Source organism: Triticum aestivum, chromosome 5D (genome assembly GCF_018294505.1).
Source record: "Triticum aestivum cultivar Chinese Spring chromosome 5D, IWGSC CS RefSeq v2.1, whole genome shotgun sequence".
Classification (NCBI taxonomy): domain Eukaryota; kingdom Viridiplantae; phylum Streptophyta; class Magnoliopsida; order Poales; family Poaceae; genus Triticum; species Triticum aestivum.
This window is the reverse complement of record NC_057808.1, coordinates 378020626-378040967: the sequence shown is the minus strand read 5'-3', so window position 1 is coordinate 378040967 and position 20342 is coordinate 378020626. Positions and strand designations below refer to the sequence as shown.

At 41.4% G+C, this 20342-nt stretch overlaps 1 pseudogene; it reads right to left on the bottom strand.

The window, feature by feature from the left end:
* The window catches only part of LOC123120665 (serine carboxypeptidase-like 7), a 46267-nt pseudogene that overhangs the window by 12427 nt on the left and 13498 nt on the right, over positions 1-20342 (bottom strand).

The following is a 20342-nucleotide window of genomic DNA, read 5'->3' as shown; positions in this document are numbered from 1 at the left end:
TTGTTGGGAGGCAACCCAACTTTATTTTTGTTCTTTGCTTTTTGTTCCTGTTTAGTAATAAATAATTAATCTAGCCTCTGGTTAGATGTGGTTTTATGTTTTAATTAGTGTTTGTTCCAAGTAAAACCTATAGGATCTTCTTGGGTGATAATTATTTGATCTTGCTGAAAAAAGACAGAAACTTTGTGCTCACGAAAACAATTTTTAAAAATCACCACAGAGTGATAAAATACCAATTACAACTGAAGTAGATCAATAAAAAAATTACCTAGGTCTTCCTAATTTTTTCAGAATTTTTGGAGTTACATAAGTATTCGTATGAATCAGATTGCTACAGACTGTTCTGTTTTGACAGATTCTGTTTTCGTGTGTTGTTTGCTTATTTTAATGAATCTATGAGTAGTATCGGGGGGTATGAACCATAGAGAAGTTGTAATACAGTAGGTTTAACACCCATATAAATAAAGAATGAGTTCATTACAGTACCTTAAAGTGGTGGTTTGTTTTCTTATACTAACGGAGCTTATGAGATTTCTGTTAAGTTTTGTGTTGTGAAGTTTTCAAGTTTTTGGGTAAAGATTTGATGGATTTTGGAATAAGGAGTGGCAAGAGCCTAAGCTTGGGGATTCCCAAGGCACCCCAAGGTAAAATTCAAGGACAACCAAAATCCTAAGCTTGGGGATGCCCCGGAAGGCATCCCCTCTTTCATCTTCGTCTATCGGTAACTTTACTTGAGGCTATATTTTTATTCACCACATGATATGTGTTTTGCTTGGAGCGTCTTGTATGATTTGAGTCTTTGGTTTTTAGTTTACCACAATCATCCTTGCTGTACACACCTTTTGGATAGACACGCATGAATCAGAATTTATTAGAATACTCTATGTGCTTCACTTATATCTTTTGAGCTAGATAATTTTGCTCTAAGTGCTTCACTTATATCTTTTTAGAGCACGGTGGTGGTTTTATTTTATAGAAATTATTGATCTCTCATGCTTCACTTATATTATTTTGAGAGTCTTTTAGAATATCATGGTAATTTGCTTTGGCTATAAAATTAGTCCTATTATGATAGGCATCCAAGATGGGTATAATAAAAACTTTCATATAAAGTGCATTGAATACTATGAGAAGATGCTTGATGATTGTTTTGAGATATGAAGATGGTGATATTAGAGTCATGCTAGTTGAGTAATTGTGAATTTTAGAAATACTTGTGTTGAGGTTTGCAAGTCCCGTAGCATGCACGTATGGTAACCGTTGTGTAACAAATTTGAAGCATGAGGTGTTTCTTTGATTGTCTTCCTTATGAGTGGCGGTCGGGGACGAGCGATTGTATTTTCCTACCAATCTATCCCCTAGGAGCATGCGCGTAGTGCTTGGTTTTGATGACTTGTAGATTTTTGCAATAAGTATGTGATTTCTTTATGACTAATGTTGAGTCCATGGATTATACGCACTCTCACCCTTCCACCATTGCTAGCCTCTCTAGTACCGCGCAACTTTCGACGGTACCATAAACCCACCATATACCTTCCTCAAAACAGCCACCCTACCTACCTATCATGGCATTTCCATAGCCATTCCGAGATATATTGCAATGCAACTTTCGACCGTTCCGTTTATTATGACAAACTTCATCATTGTCATATTGCTTTGCATGATCATGTAGTTGACATCGTATTTGTGGCAAAGCCAACCGTTCATAATTCTTTCATACATGTCACTCTTGATTCATTGCACATCCCGGTACACCGCCGGAGGCATTCATAGAGAGTCATATTTTGTTCTGAGTATCGAGTTGTAATTCTTGAGTTGTACATAAATAAAAGTGTGATGACCATCATTATTAGAGCATTGTCCCGTGTGAGGAAAAAAAGAGGCCAAAGAAGCCCAACAAAAAAATTGAGAGAAAAATAGAGAAGGGACAATGTTACTATCCTTTTTCCACACTTGTGCTTCAAAGTAGCACCATGATCTTCATGATAGAGAGTCTCCTATTTTTTCACTTTCATACCAGTGGGAATTTTTCATTATAGAACTTGGCTTGTATATTCCAATGATGGGCTTCCTCAAATGCCCTAGGTCTTCATGAGCAAGCAAGTTGGATGCACACCCACTTAGTTTATTTTGTTGAGCTTTCATACATTTATAGCTCTAATGCATCCGTTGCATGGCAATCCCTACTCACTCACATTGATATCTATTAATGGGCATCTCCATAGCCCATTATAATGCCTAGTTGATGTGAGACCATCTTCCTCTTTTTGTCTTCTCCACAACCACCATTTTATTCCACCTATAGTGCTATGTCCATGGCTCACGCTCATGTATTGCGTGAAAGTTGAAAAAGTTCAAGAATACTAAAGTATGAAACAATTGCTTGGCTTGTCATCGGGGTTGTGCATTGTTTGAGAATTTTGTGTGACGAAGATGGAGCATAGCCAAACTATATGATTTTGTAGGGGTGAACTTTCTTTGGCCATGTTATTTTGAGAAGACATGATTACTTTGTTAGTATGCTTGAAGTATTATTATTATTTTTATGTCAATATTAAACTTTTATCTTGAATCTTTCGAATCTGAACATTCATGCCACAATAAAGAAAATTACATTGAAAATTATGTTAGGTAGCATTCCACATCAAAAATTCTGTTTTTATCATTTACCTACTCGAGGACGAGCACAAGTTAAGCTTGGGGATGCTTGATACGTCTCCAACGTATCTATAATTTTTTATCGTTCCATGCTATTATATTATCTGTTTTGGATGTTTATTGGGCTTTAATATGCCCTTTTATATTATTTTTGGGACTAACCTATTAACCAAAGGCCCAGTGCCAGTTTCTATTTTTAGCCTATTTCAGTGTTTTGCAGAAAAGGAATACCAAACGGAATCCAAACAGAATTAAACCATCACGATGATCTTTCTTGGAATGAAAGCAATCCAGAAGACTTGGAGTTGAAGTCTGGAACTCCGCGAGGCGGCCACGAGGCAGGAGGGCGCGCCCGGGGGGGGGGGGTAGGCGCGCCCCCACCCTCATGGGCCCCATGGAGCTCCACCGACGTACTTCTTTCGCCTATATATACCCTTATACCCTAAAAACATCAGGGGGAGCCACGAAACCACTTTTCCACCGCCGCAACCTTCTGTACCCGTGAGATCCCATCTTGGGGCCTTTTCCGGCGCTCTGCCGGAGGGGGAATCGATCACGGAGGGCTTCTACATCAACACCATAGCCTCTCCGATGATGCGTGAGTAGTTTACCACAAACATTCGGGTCCATAGTTATTAGCTAGATGGCTTCTTCTCTCTCTTTTATTCTCAATACAAAGTTCTCCTCGATGTTCTTGGAGATCTATTCGATGTAATACTCTTTTGCGGTGTGTTTGCTGAGATCCGATGAATTGTGGATTTATGCACAAGTTTATCTATGAATATTATTTGGTTCTTCTCTGAATTCTTATATGCATGATTTGATATCTTTGCAAGTCTCTTCGAATTATCGGTTTTGTTTGGCCTACTAGATTGATCTTTATTGCAATGGGAGAAGTGCTTAGCTTTGGGTTCAATCTTGCGGTGTCCTTTCCCAGTGACAGTAGGGGCAGCAAGGCACGTATTGTATTGTTGCCATCGAGGATAAAAAGATGGGGTTTATATCATATTGCTTGAGTTTATCCCTCTACATCATGTCATCTTGCCTAATGCGTTACTCTGTTCTTATGAACTTAATACTCTAGATGCATGCTAGATAGCGGTCGATGTGTGGAGTAATAGTAGTAGATGCAGAATCGTTTTGGTCTACTTGACACGGACGTGATGCCTATATTAATGATCATTGCCTAGATATTCTCATAACTATGCTCTTTTCTATCAATTGCTCGGCAGTAATTTGTTCACCCACCGTAATACCAACTATCTTGAGAGAAGCCACTAGTGAAACCTATGCTCCCGGGTCTATTTCACATCATATAAGTTTCCGATCTACAGTTCTAGTTTCCTATTTATTTTATTTTGCAATCTTTACTTTCCAATCTATACAACAAAAATAACAAAAATATTTATCTTACTATCTTTATTAGATCTCACTTTTGCGAGTGACCCTGAAGGGATTGACAACCCCTTTATCACGTTGGTTGCAAGGTTGTTGATTGTTTGTGCAGGTACTAGGTGACTTGTGCGTTGTCTCCTACTGGATTGATACCTTGGTTCTCAAAAACTGAGGGAAATACTTACGCTACTTTGCTGCATCACCCTTTCCTCTTCAAGGGAAAACCAACGCATGCTTAAGAGGTAGCAGCCACGCCCCGCAAGTCTCGCCGCTTGCGCGTGCCGAGCTCACCGCGTGTGCCCGCTGTTCGCCAGGTGGGGAAATCAGTCGATGAGAGAGAGGGAAGGGGAAAAAGCAGGAGGTATGCATGCCGCTGGCGACGACGTCAGATGGCACGAGGATGGAAGGTTTGGCGCCAGGCGCTCCGGCCATACCAGCTCCACCATGAACTGAAGAGGAGGCACGCGGGTCACCGGAGAAAGAGATCGAGGCAGCGGCGGCCTTCACCGGAGGCAGAGAAGATGAAGTACTCCGGCGGCGCTGTCATAATCGAGTTTAATTTCGTCCAAATCAGTTGCTAGTGTTTTTTGTAAAGAATTAGTGAAAAAGTGGTAGTTTTCAGCACAAATTTGTAAACTGGTAGTTTGTAGGCACGGTTCCATGAATTGTGGTAGTTTTTTGTTAAATACTCCCTTTTCTCTTTTATATTGATTGATTTATGTTTTCTATTTGTCTTTTTTCATGTGTCACACAACTACACTTGCAGCAGATGCACCTGCACACAACTCCAGTTGCACGTCCGCATACCTGCGCTATTGTAATTGCACGCAACCTAGTTGTACGCAATTGCATGTCCACTGGCCACATGCAACTATAGTGCAGGTATGTATACCAACGTGCAAGTGTAGTTGCACTTATCTGATTTTGCACAACTACATATTCATGGATCTCACGCAACCGCAGTTACACACACTTCGGTTGTGCACAACTGCATTTTCCATCAGAAGCGTGCAAATGCGCTTGCATACCTGTTTGTTGTGCGCAACATGCAACTGTAGTTGCATATTTGTGTACCTATGCGCAGCTGCACATCCACTCACCATCTGCAACCGCAGTTACAGACCCATGCACGTATGCACTGTTGCACACACATAGGCCGTTTGCAACTACATGTCCAAGTGACGCACACAACTATATTTACGTATTCTCTAAGAAAATACAATAAAGAAGTCATAAAATACAAAAATAAAATTAGAGAAATATAAAGAAGCAGCAAAAAAAATGATGATGTCAGCAAGACTTGATTAATTCTCTTCTAGATGAGAGCTGGCCACACCCATACGATAAATCTTATGATATGATGAATTGCATAAAATTTCAAAATACCATAGCGATCTAAATTTATCAAATTAGTGTCACACCTAGCCAAAATTTTGATTATCCAAATTCTGCGATTGATCAATAATCCCACTCAATGCTAATTCTCCAACCTTTATTAGAGGGTGCGAACCAACCTGTGGTTGGATGGTTAGAGGGACAGTGGTATCCCCAGCCCACCAGGGTTCAAGTCCTGGTGCTCACATTATTCCTGAATTTATTTCAGGATTTCCGGCGATGCGCTTTCAGTGGGAGGAGACGTTCCCGTCGACGACGAGGTGCCTACGGTGACTTTGTAAATTTCAAGATGACATGCCGGCTCTGTCTCTCGGAGGTGCTCATAGGGGTAGGGTGTGCGTGTGTGCGTTCATAGGGGTGACTGTATGCGCGTTGTATGAACGCTTGCGTCTGTACTGATGTTAAAAAACCTTTATTAGAGCTGACATGTGCTACTTTCAGTCGTGGAGCATAATTGCGGAGATATCCTTTTCAGTTTATCTGCACGGGTTGGTTGGGGGTTGGAGCAGCTCTAGTTCGGTGGGTAAGGGGAAGCCAACTAGTGGGTCGTGAAGAGTTTGATCAGGTTAGCATCTAAAGCCAACTCCATACATGATACTGGTACCAGCGTGCCATTTTAGATGTTTGCAAAATTTCCAAAATTAGGCACTCCCTCCAATCCATATTAATTGTCACTGATTAATATAGATCAGTTGTCGTAGTAGATTATTTTGTACATCCAGGTTGTGAAGAGATTGATCGGTCAACTGCTCAATTGATCCTGCATGCACGCCAGTAAAGAAATATGCCTCTGTATCCTGTATCTTGTGAATTGCACACCGGTCAACACAACCTGATAAACATTTCCAAGCTCGGAGGAGTGAACTTCACTCTTATATCAAATCTTATGTAGTAGTAGTACGTACTTGACAGCAACGGCAGCTCACGTTAGTCAATGTTGCTACCTGAATTGCCCCGAAAGTATTGAATTCCTGCTCAAGCCAATTCATCCACAAGTACGAATTGATGGAGAGAGGGGGATAATATATTTCAATACACCCCTGACATCTAGACATTTTAGTCCTTGGACATAAGATCGATGTAGGCCACATAATATATATTTTAATACCACGCTGGTAGGGTCTGGAACTCGAGACCTGTTGGCTCTGATACATTATTTAATTCATGCTATATCCAATTTATCCAAAAGTCCAAACTAATATTGAGAGACGGACAATATATTTCAACAGGAAGGCCCGCTAAACCAGCATTCGACATGACCGTTGGACTACCATACACATGGCAAAAGCTAACATGGACTAAGATTGGCAAATACAATAAGAGATGTGCCAGAATACTAGTAGTTGCAATTAATTAATTCATTCAAATGACATGATATGGACGCAAAGCAAATTAAATATGCCATATGCTAACTACTTAATCATGTATATATTGTTTTCCGTGCTAGTACAAAGGGAAAATATGTCATATTGTTGGTAACCTGCTTCACCCCAAGAGCATATCTGGTGGAGTTGATGCTCGCCCAAATATCAGATAGGTAGTAACGATATGCCTACATATGAGAATGCAATTGTAGACAAAGTTTACATCACATAAATATAGAAACATAATTCTAACTGAACTAAAGAACATTTCTATAAAGTTACTAGTTTAGGGTGAGTACTAGAGTAACCTACATTACAATTGATGGCAGGTTGTTGGGTAGATAGCTCACTTTGTTGGGTGTATTCTTCTGGTAGAAATCTACGTATTAACAGATCATGTTCACATTGACCTCCAGGATGTGTTCTTCTTCAATTTCAGAAATGAGCTGCAATTAATACATGGACCAATATAAGATACACAAATCAAATGGTAGCTTGTATAAGTATTTTTCTAGCCTAGTAAGAATCTTACATCTTCAATAGTATTTAGTACCATGGCACACATTTTATTTCTTGGTCTTATATAGCGTCCTTTACAGTTCTTCATTAGTGCCTTTGAAAAAGGAGAAGGAAAAAATTGTTACCACTGCAATAGGTGAATGTGTGTGAATTTGGAATTACCTCGTATATTTGACTAGATATAATTCCGACACCATGAGCATACGGTATTTGGAAATTGTTATCATAAAACATGGAGTCTGTAATTGGGTTGCCGACTAGATAGCCCTACAATTAGTTAACATAGTGAAGAATAAGGATAATGGTAACACGCCTTGTATTCCTTACTATTATTTGGTGTACTTTATTGAATGAAACTATTAGTTACTTGAATCTTAGTGAATTTACTTGCCTTGATATTAATCCTGGGTTGCTTCCCTTGTTTGTTTTCTGAAGCCAACATGAAGATCATGTTAGGACTAACTACTAGGATAGGAGGCCATGATTAATCACAAGTAACACTAGACATGAATTGGCATAGCTGTCTATTTACTACATATACAGACCGATGAACTGCAATACCTTTTATATATAATTTTCTACTTACATTACTAGATTATTGTATCAATATTTATTTTAGAATATGTGTACAACAATTTCACAATCTTTGGGTGGGATTTCTTGACTCCCAGCTTATCCCTGGCAAGCAGATAAGATTCGGTGGAAGCTCGCCACCTCAAGTGAGCACTCTTCCTCCTTTTCCAACAATGTGCAATTCCTCGGCATCACATCCACAAGAATGACTCGTGTCATTTGGAAGCCATGCATGGACCATCCAAGAGCAAGTTATATTCTTGGCTCGTCATTCAGGTACGGATTCTGTTGACCAATTGGTTGCAAAAGAGAAGTTAGCACAAATGTAGGGTTTGTAAGCTTTGCAACTCCAATCCTAAAACAATGATAAATCTTCTTTTCGAGAGCAAATTCTCTAGACATATTTTGGTGGGGTTCACATCATGGTTAGGCCTCCACGACTTCCATCCCAATTTGTGGAGCAGTGATACATCCGTCAACTCATTCTGGAGGAATCCCACCACGAGAATCACCAAGCCAAGAACCGACGATCGTGGATAGAATGACCAAACCCAACCTAGACTAGACAAAATGTACAACCCAAGGCATGGAATTAAGGACCATCTACTACAAGAACCTGAAACCCAGTCTGCAACAACGCGACCAAACTCGGCAACCTTCATGATGAAGATGGCATCGACAAATGCTAAAGCATCATAGGGACAAATCCATCACTAGCCTTGAGCCAAACAACTTGCATGAGCATAGGCGCAAAAATCTTTGCGAAAGTAGGCCACTAGCAAAATGTTGTTGGACCTACGCCACCCATTCCATAGAAGGGGGGCCATGGGATGGACACCTAGACTAGAGGGAGCAGGAGGGCGCACACGAGTACTAGGGACGAATACAATCACGACCTACAACCTACGAGGGCAGGGCAAAGACACACCCAATGAGTAGCACGAAACGAACTGCCTTTAGTGTCCGAGTTGTTGTGAGGTAAAACCCTGAGCACCCACAAACGGCCAATGACCAGCCATCACACAACCATTACCAAAACTGCCCACTCATTGGATAGGAGTCAAACGTAGGCGGATGTGCCAGATCCGGCTGAACCACCGCTAGATTAGGCTTATAAAAACCAAGATCAACCTATTCCATGACCAAATAATGAACAAGATAGGTGCAGACATAGACATGTAGACTAGGCGCCATGCAATCGACGATGATGATCCAGGGCGAGCCCGCCGTAGCTGACAACCACATCAACTGGTGGTAGCGAACATGGAGGGATGGGGGGGCTTGGGTTTGTGAGCAGCGTCAGGCCAATGGTTTTAAGTAGGTTGGTGTTGGGGCTCGCAGCGATGAGTCTAGGGAGGCCAACGAGCTAGGGAGACCCCATTGCCCGCATTGACCCTGTGTGCTTGCTGACGACGTCAGATGGTGGTGGCAAGGGAGTGGACGACATGTGGAACTAGAGTTTGGGAGCGGCGTGGGGCAGACTGTTTTTGGTGAACTTTTGAGATGGCCCCCTCTATTGAAGTTTTTGTAATCTTGATACTCTATTTCACTATCCTTAGTTAGGGAAACAACCAATTTTTTTGCCTCCTCTTAAGAAAAACATATGAACAAGCTTATTACCTTGTGAAATGTGTTGGGCGATAATTGGGACACCTTTCCAGCATATGAACTTCCTCCAACAAAGAAAGGATTTGACTGGTAGCGTGGGTGATCGATAAACCACTGCATCAATGTGCATAAGATGGTAAGAAAGCCATTCAACTACAACAATAGTGAATAGAAAGATAAGTTTGACCTTGTTGAGAAATGTTATGATGTGCAAAGTACACGAGAAATCCCCAACATCACGATGACTTTCTAGATCACGAGCATATGAGAAACCAGTACCCACTGGAGAATCCAACAAGATGATGCTTGCCACCTGAATATAGTACATGCTTATTGGACAGGAGATGTGGATAGGAAGGTCTGGAATGTTAAGATTAAATAGTATCTCACCTTGGACCATGAATCGGGATTATAGGCCAACTCTGGAAAACTACCATTATAAGGTGCAAGAACGAATTTCATTGGACCTGTGAAGCAAATATTATGTATATCTCATGTAAAATATCAACAAAGGTCGATCTGGTGGTGAAAATAATATGATGTGGTCAGTGAGAGAAACTATATTTTTTATAAGCCAGTCATTCAGTCGTTTTCAACAAATTTTGGTTGTGTGTTCAGTCACCTAGAGCGGAGGGTAAAAATGGCTTCCACTATTGCATGTGCACCTGCATCAGGAAGTACATGCTTACTAGATAACTTCATTTATTGTGAGGCATGACATAGCACATCTGTTGTTATGCTACACTCTCATGATATAATACCATATCCTCTCTTTATTCATTTAATTGTATGCCACAGCAAAATGGCTAGTTGGCGTGTATGATACTTGCTATGATATCCCCATTATGAAAGGTCTTATCTTACCCAATAGTTTGCTAGGGATTCACACCCATGTTATATTACAAAGAGGTATTTTAAGTGCAGTCCTAGCGCTCCACGTGTATTATATCTAAAGCTTGTCATGTAGGCAAAATTTGAGGGGCACCCTATTAATGAGTAAAGAAATATTTACCATATCCTAGTCTAGATATGGCTCTTAACATCAAAATCATGAAAACCAAAGACTCTTGTCTAACAGAACACCTTAAATGACAGCAATTTTAGATACACTCTAGGATAAAAGGCATATTTAACAAACTGTCATCTAATTCCTACACCATTTAGTTTTACATGAAGGTTCATGTTTTCATCATTTCCTTTTTCTCGAGTATTTAACAAAATACTACCATCGTGGAACTGTGCCTATAAACTACCACTTTACAAATTTGTGTGGAAAACTACCATTTTTCACTAATCTTTGACTAAAAACTTCCATGTAGGAAAATTGTCCGATTCGACTCGTTTAAACTCGATTATGATATAGTTGGACCACACATCAGAGTAGAAAAAGCAATCAACCCCCCAGCTCGCCCATCTCGCCGGGGAGGCACACGAACGCCGGCAGCCCCCGCACGCTCCAGGGCGAGCAAGATGGCCGGCAGCAGAGACACTACCGCACTAGCTGCTTGTGTACGGTGAACCCAACACCGTCGGAGTTGCTAGGCTAGCTAGCCATGGCCATGCACTACTGCTGCTCGTTGCGGTCAGAGTTGCCACTTGCCAGGCCAAGCTGCGTAGCGGTCCTGCTGGCCTCGCTACACGCTGCCACGAACCGCGTGGCACCTGCTCGCCTCGTCCGTGCCGTGCTGACGCGCCGCCGCTGGCCGCCATGCTCTGCTGTAAGCTGCTGGTCGCCGTATGTACCCCGCAGGCTTCGTCGACTGCATCGAGCGGACCTCTCCGCCTGCGACGACCTTGTCGACCTCGCCGGCGCCGCCAGCGTTTCCCGCCTCTGGTGCAGGTTCGGATCACCTCCCCCTCTTTCTCGCACGCGCTCCCTGGTGGCTGCCACACCCCGCAAGTCTCACCGCCTGCGCGTGCCGAGCTCACCGCGTGTGCCCGCTGGTCGCCAGGTGGGGAAATCAGTCGATGAGAGAGAGGGAAGGGGAAAAAGCTGGAGGTACGCACGCCGCAGGCGACGATATCAGATGGCATGAGGATGGAAGGTTTGGCGCCAGCCGCTCCGGCCACACCAGCTCCGCCATGAACTGCAGAGGAGGCACGCGGGTCACCGGAGAAAGAGATCGAGGCGGCGGCGACCTTCACCGGAGACGGAGAAGATGAAGTACTCCAGCAGCGTTGTCATAATCGAGTTAATTTTGTCCAAATCAGTCACTAGTGTTTTTGTAAAGAATTAGTGAAAAAGTGGTAGTTTTCAGCACAAATTTGTAAAGTGGTAGTTTGTAAGCACGGTTCCATGAATTGTGGTAGTTTTTTTGTTAAATACTCCTTTTTCTCTTTTATATTGATTGATTTATGTTTTCTATTTGTCTTTTTTCATGTCTCAAACAACTACACTTACAGCACATGCACCTGCGCACAACTGCAGTTGCACATCCGCATACCTGCGCTATTGTAATTGCACGCAATTGCATGTCCACTGGCCACACGCAACTACAGTGTAGTTCTGTATACCAACGTGCAAGTGTAGTTGCACTTATCTGATTTTGCAGAACTACATATTCATGGATCTCACGCAACCATAGTTACACACCCTTCGGTTGTGCACAACTGCATTTCCATTAGAAGCGTGCAAACGCACTTGCACACCTGTTTGTTGTGCGCAACATGCAACTGTAGTTGCACATTTGTGTACCTATGCGCAGCTGCACATCCACTCACCGTCTGCAACCACAGGTACTGACCCGCGCACCTATGCGCAGTTTTTTTTGCATGATGATACTTGTCTCATTCATATCATAAAGAACAAAGTACAAGTCACGTAAAGACCGACTTAATAAAACTGAAAAGAGAGCAGAACATCTCTGAGCTTGACACCAATGCTCGTTACCTGCCTCCGACACCATCACAGCAACCTCCGAAAAAAAGAATGACGGATCACCTCCTCACCCGAGCTCGATGCGGCTCCATCACTGATATGCAGCTTTGCAGACCTCCAAGGTGGCTCACCAAAGGTGAAGCCATTGCCGTTGAACGAATCAGACCCGGGCAACACCCCGGACACGCCATCAAACTCCAAATCTAGCACCACACCCCGACTAAGACGCCGAAGGAGGAAACCATACCTGCCATCCACGAACCACGAAGCCAACACATGTTCCGTCTTCTAGATATCGCCGATGCAGACCACAATCTGCATCCGCTCCTGGATTACCTCCCAAGCTCCGCGTCGATGCTGGAGCAACCGCCGTTGCAATGGCGGAGCCCGAGGACACAGGTCCACCATGAGGATGCCGCCGCCATGCCGTCCTTGCTTGAATAAACTGGTTTCCAAATCCATCCCAACCATAGGACCGATGGCTTCGTCAGGGAAGAATCCGAAGAATCTTTATTCAACGCCATAATCGTCGCTGCCGAAGCCAAGACGATGAACAAACTAAAAACCTAGACTACAAGGTAGTAAAAATGATCCATGCGCGTGGATCCGGCGACCCCCCCTCACCACCGACGACTGAAGTCGCCGGCGGAGGGGAGCCGCAGGAGGACGACGCTGAAAGATGGCCTCTCCTGGCGGCGGCTAGGGTACCTGCCGCCAGGGACCAGAGAAAAACGATCTCGCACCTACGTGCAGTTGCACGCCCATCTATCGTTTGCAACTACATGTCCAAGTGACGCACACAATTACGTTTACATATTTTCTAAGAAAAATACAATAAAGAAGTCACAAAATGCAAAAATAAAATTAGGGAAATATAAAGAAGCAACAAAAAAATGGTAATGTCAGCAAGACTTGATTAATTCTCATCTAGATGAGAGCTAGCCACACCCATACGATAAATCTTATGATATTTTGAATTGCATAAAATTTCAAGATACCATAGCAATCTAAATTTATCAAATCAGTGATACACCTAGCCAAAATTTTGATTATAAAAATTCTATGATTGTAATATTTGTGATTGACCAATAATCCCACTCAATGCTAATTCTTTTTTTGACTATAAACAGTAGGGTAAAACCCCACTGCCACTTTTATTAATTTAAAAAGAATAAAAGAGTGTTGTCTTATGGGCTTGAGGTAAGCCTAGAAAAGAGAAAAAAGAAAAAAGAAAAAAGAAGAAAGAAAAAGAAAAAGAAAAAAAAGAGAGAAATTACCAAAAAAACCTAAACTACCCCTATATTTACATGATGGATTCTAACCAAGCTGAAAATTGAGGTAGTAATTTATTCTTCATCCGGAATTTCAATAACTTGAGCTCTTCCAAATAGATGTGTTTCCAACCCTGAAAAGAGGGATTAATGTGTTCGAAGATTTTGTTGTTTCTAGATATCCAAATAGCCCAAGAACCCAGTATAATAATCTCCATGAAGAAAGGAAGATGCAGTTTGTCTTTAAGGTCTTGAAATGCTTCCAAAACTGACAAGTTGTTGGCTCTGGTTGGGCAAATGTAATCCCAACATTGGGCAGCAAAAGGGCAACTCCAAAAAAGATGATGTAAAGTCTCCTCCTGTTGCAATCCCTGACAGCACAGTTATAGTCATCCAGCTCAAAGTTCTTTCTTCTTAGCAAATTCCTAGTGTTAACTCTGTCATGCAGCAGTTGCCAGAAGAAAATTTTGTGTTTAGGTTGACATGAGCTCTTCCCTATCCAACTGAAATGGGGTGGAGTTGTCTTATATCCAATCAACACATTATAAGCTTTGGTTGAAGAGTAGAGTTCATTGCCCCATATGTAGCTCCATGTGTCCCTCAACTGCAAGTGATCTGAGTTTCTCAAAGAGATGCAAATATTTTCCATTTCAAGAAATTCCTCATATGCTTGAGTATTCAATGGCAGGTGAAATAAGTCTTGGAGGTACTCAGTATGGATCACTTGATTGACAGTGATAGAAGTATCTCTGGCAAAAGTAATGAGGTGGTAAAATTTGTGTTTCATGACAAAATCATGCCAACAATCATCCCAAAACAGAGCTTTGACCATCTCCCACATTACATCTAGCAATTGATTTGTAGTGATCAACGAGAGCTAAATTTCATTTCCACCAGAAGGATCCCTCCCTGCTTTCTCCTGGCAGATTCCCAGTACTGTTGTATGTCTCCCAAACAAGATTTACCCAAGGAATATCATGTCTGTTAAAAAACTTATGAAGATTTTTCATGAGCAATGTCTTGTTGTGTGTGAATATGTCCATGACACCTAAACCTCCTTGACTCTTGGGTCTACAAACAGTTTTCCATGCCACTAGTGCTGGTCTATGATCCTCCAAATCAGGGCTCCTCCATAGACAATGTCTCAAATATTTAATGATCTGCTGCTTGATAGTAACAGGAACATCCACGCAGCACATGAAGAAAATGGTTAATGATGCAAGTACTGATTTTACCAATAGTAATCTTCCCGCTTGAGTCATGAATGTAGAAAGTCCAGCAAGTCTTTTGGCAATTCTTTGAACTAGTGGCAAACATTGTTCCACAGTTGGTTTGTAAATTCCTAGAGGCAATCTGATGACCCACAAGTATAGGGGATCTATCGTAGTAGTTTCGATAAGTAAGAGTGTCGAACCCAACGAGGAGCAGAAGGAAATGATAAGCGGTTTTCAGCAAGGTATTCTCTGCAAGCACTGAAATAATAGGTAACAGATAGTTTTGTGATAAGATAATTTGTAACAAGCAACAAGTATGAAAAGTAAATAAAGTGCAGCAAGGTGGCCCAATCCTTTTTGTAGCAAAGGACAAGCCTAGAAAAACTCTTATATAGAGAAAAGCGCTCCCGAGGACACATGGGAATTACCGTCAAGCTAGTTTTCATCACGTTCATATGATTCGCGTTCGGTACTTTGATCATTTGATATGTGGGTGGACCGGTGCTTGGGTGCTGTCCTTACTTGGACAAGCATCCCACTTATGATTAACCCCTATTGCAAGCATCCGCAACTACAAAAGAAGTATTAAGGTAAACCTAACCATAGCATGAAACATATGGATCCAAATCAGCCCCTTACGAAGCCACACATAAACTAGGGTTTAAGCTTCTGTCACTCTAGCAACCCATTATCTACTTATTACTTCCCGATGCCTTCCTCTAGGCCCAAATAATGGTGAAGTGTCATGTAGTCGATGTTCAGATAACACCACTAGAGGAGAGACAACATACATCTCATCAAAATATCGAACGAATAGCAAATTCACATGACTACTAATAGCAAGACTTCTCCCATGTCCTCAGGAACAAACGTAACTACTCACAAAGCATATTCATGTTCATAATCAGAGGAGTATTAATATGCATAAAGGATCTGAACATATGATCTTCCACCAAATAAACCAACTAGCATTAACTACAAGGAGTAATCAACACTACTAGCAACCTACAGGTACCAATCCCAGACTTCGAGACAAGAATTGGATACAAGAGATGAACTAGGGTTTGAGAGGAGATGGTGCTGGTGAAGATGTTAATGGAGATTGGCCCCCTCCCGATGAGAGGAGCGTTGGTGATGACGATGGCAATGATTTCCCCCTCTCGGAGGCAAGTGTCCCCGGCAGAACAGTTCCGCCGGAGCCCTAGATTGGTTCCGCCTCGTGGCGGTGGAGTCTCGTCCCGAAAGCTTGCTTATGATTTTTCTTCGGACGAAAGACTTCATATAGCAGAAGATGGGCACCAGAGGGCCAACAGGGGGCCCATGAGGTAGGGGGCGCGCCCAGGGGGGTAGGGCGCGCCCCCACCCTTATGGCTAGGGTGTGGGCCCCTTCTGCTATTTCTTCCATGCAGTATTTTTTATTATTTCCAAAAATAACTTTCGTGGAGTTTCAGAACTTTTGGAGTTGTGCAGAATAGGTCTCTAATATTTGCCCCTTTTCCAGCCCAGAATTCCAGCTGCCGACATTCTCCCTCCTTATGTAAACCTTGTAAAATAAGAGAGAATAGGCATAAGTATTGTGACATAATGTGTAATAACAACCCATAATGCAATAAATATCGATATAAAAGCATGATGAAAAATGGACGTATCAACTCCCCGAAGCTTAGACCTCGCTTGTCCTCAAGCGGAAGCCGATAACGATAAATATTTCCACATGTTTAGACGTAGATGTGTTGATAAAATAAAATACGGACATGAGGGCATCATGATTATTCTTAAAACAGCAACATATATGGATAATGTCATATGATTTCTTATGCTCAAGTAATAATCTATTCACAATGCAAAATATGAATCAGAAACTTTATTGAGAACCAAAAAAGTATAATCTCAGTCACTGAAGCAATTGCAATTTATCATAACATCAGAAAGAGTCTATGTCAGAGCTTTTCAGCAAGTCCACATACTCAACTATCATTTAGTCTTTCACAATTGCTAACACTCACGCAATACTTGTGGTTACGGAATTTTAATCGGACCCAGAGAAAGATAGGGGCTTATAATTTCGCCTCCCAACCTTTTACCTCAAGGGTAATGTCAACAATAATAACTCATGCTAACTTACATCCAATTAGATATATATATGTCTGGATCTTTCATACACACTTTGCTTGCCAAAGGATAAAATATGAAAAGGAAAGGTGAAGATCACCATGACTCTTGCATATGGTAGAAGATAATAGTAAAAGATAGGCCCTTCACAGAGGCAAGCAGAGGTTGCCATGCGCTTTCAAAGTTGGATGCACAAAATCTTACTGCGAAAGAACGTCACTTTATATTGCCACTTGTGATATGGACCTTTATTATGCAGCCCGTCACTTTTATTTTTTCTTCCACATCACAAGATCGTATAAAGCTTATTTCCTCCACACCAATCAATCATACATATTTAGAGAGCAATTTTTATTGCTTGCACCGATGACAACTTACTTGAAGGATCTTACTCAATCCATAGGTAGGTATGGTGGACTCTCATGGCAAAACTGGGTTTAAGGGTATTTGGAAGCACAAGTAGTATCTCTACTTGGTGCGAGGAATTGGCTAGCATGAGGGAGAGAGGCAAGCTCAACATGTTGGATGATCCATGACTATATACTTTATTTCAGATATAAGAAAACATAACCCATTACGTTGTCTTCCTTGTCCAACATCAACTCTTTAGCATGTCATATTTTAATGAGTGCTCACAATCATAAAAGATGTCCAAGATAGTATATTTATATGTTAAACCCCTCTTTCTTTATTACTTCCTATTAATTGCAACGATGACCAAAGCTATGTTTGTCAACTCTCAACAACTTTTAATCATCATACTCTTTCTATGTGAAGTCATTACTCTTCATAAGATCAATATGATCTCTTTTTATTTCTTTTTATTCTTTTCTCTTTTCTTTTATTCACTCAAGATCATAGCAAGATAATCAAGCCCTTGACTCAACACTAATCTTTATTATATATAGCTCACGGACTCGATTACATAGAGGGATCATAAAGCAAAACTCAAAACTAGACCATACCAAAACTTTTATTCTACTAAATCAAGATAATACTAAAAAGGATCGAATTAAGAAAAACGGTAAAGATAGGAGATGTGGTGGTGATACGATACCGGGGCACCTCCCCCAAGCTTGGCAGTTGCCAAGGGGAGTGCCCATACCCATGTGATTATATCTCATTTGTTGAAGAGGAAGGTGGTGGTGATGATGGGTAATCGCACATCAAGCGTAAGAGATCCTCCAACTTGCGGATAATGCTCTTGAGTGCAACGATATGCTCCTTCAACAAAATATTTTCACGTGTGAGATACTTGTTTTGTATACGAGCTAACTCAATCATCTTGAAAGCTTCGATCTTAGTTGGGGTAAGAAGATTGTGATCAAGTTGAAGGATGTCTTCTGTTGCCAGAACTTGGTCCTCCGTGGCCTTCTTGATCCCTTCATCCTTGTTGATCTCCATGGGTTCTCCCTCTTCAGCTCTATCTTCATTAGCTAAGCATCGTTGTCACCATTGTTGGAGGAGGGGGACGACATGATGCCTGGCCTTGACAACCCTGACAGAAAACAACTCGAAACAAGAACAGAGGGTAATTGCGTGATACAGGAGTCAAAACCTCCGGGAGATTATATAATGAATTTTTACCGACCAAAATACGTATCGTGCAAGAAAACGGAGTCCGGAGAGCGCACGGGGTGCCCACGAGGCAGGGGGCGCGCCCAGGGGGGTAGGGAGCGCCCTCCACCCTCGTGGAGCGCTCGTGTCCTTCCCGGACTGCTTCATATTTTTATATTTTTCTAAATATTCCAAAACGGAGAAAAATTGCCATTAGAACTGTTTTGGAGTCGGTTTACTTACTGTACCACATACCTATTCCTTTTCAGAGTCTGAAACGTTTCGGAAAGTGTCCCTTATGTATTCCTCCGGGGTTACGGTTTCAATAACATTGGTTTCAACATTTATGGGATTACCTAAGATATAATGTTTGATTCTTTGACCGTTCACCACCTTTGGATTTGTGCCTTCGAAGTTGTTGATTTTTATGGCACCGGAACGATAGACCTCCTCGATAACGTAAGGACCTTCCCATTTAGAAAGAAGTTTCCCTGCAAAAAATCTTAAACGAGAGTTGTATAGCAATACATAATCACCTACATTAAACTCACGCTTTTGTATCCTTTTGTCATGCCATCTTTTAACTTTTTTTAAAACAATTTGGCATTCTCGTAGGCTTGGGTTCTCCATTCATCAAGTGAGCTTATGTCAAATAGCCTCTTCTCACCGGCAAGTTTGAAATCATAATTGAGCTCTTTAATAGCCCAATATGCCTTATGTTCTAGTTCGAGAGGTAAGTGACATGCTTTTCCATAAACCATTTTATACGGAGACATACCCATAGGATTTTTATATGCAGTTCTATAGGCCCATAATGCATCATACAGTTTCTTGGACCAATTCTTTCTAGATCTATTAACAGTCTTTTGCAAAATTAATTTGAGCTCTCTATTGCTCAATTCTACTTGACCACTAGATTGCGGGTGATAAGGAGATGCAATTCTATGATTAACATCATACTTAGCAAGCATTTTACGGAAAGCACCATGAATAAAATGTGAACCACCATCAGTCATTAAATATCTAGGGACTCCAAACCTCGGAAAAATAACTTCTTTCAGCATCTTAATAGAGGTGTTATGATCAACACTACTAGTTGGAACAACCTCTACCCACTTAGTAACGTAATCAACAGCAACTAAAATATGTGTATATCCATTAGAGGCAGGAAAAGGTCCCATATAATCAAAGCACCAAACATCAAATGGTTCAATAACAAGTGAATAATTCATAGGCATTTCTTGACGTCTACTAATATTACCAATTCTTTGACATTCATCACAAGATAAGACAAACTTGCGGGCATCCTTGAAGAGAGTAGGCCAATAAAAACCGGATTGCAATACCTTATGTGCAGTTCTATCCCCAGCGTGGTGTCCTCCATAAGCCTCGGAGTGACACTTGCATAGGATCTGTTCCTGTTCATGCTCAGGTACACAACGTCTAATAACACCATCTACTCCTTTATAGAGATGTGGGTCATCCCAAAAGTAATGTCTCAAATCATAGAAAAACCTTTTCTTTTGTTGGTATGTGAACCTAGGTGGTATAAATTTAGCAACAATGTAATTAGCATAATCAGCATACCATGGAGCAGTACGAGAAGCATTTATGACATTTAATTGTTCATCAGGAAAGCTATCATCATTAGGTAGTGGGTCATCAAGAACATTTTCTAACCTAGACAAGTTATCTGCAACGGGGTTCTCAGCTCCCTTTCTATAAATAATATGCAAATCAAATTCTTGTAGCAGGAGAACCCATCTAATAAGTCTAGGTTTAGCATCTTTCTTTTCCA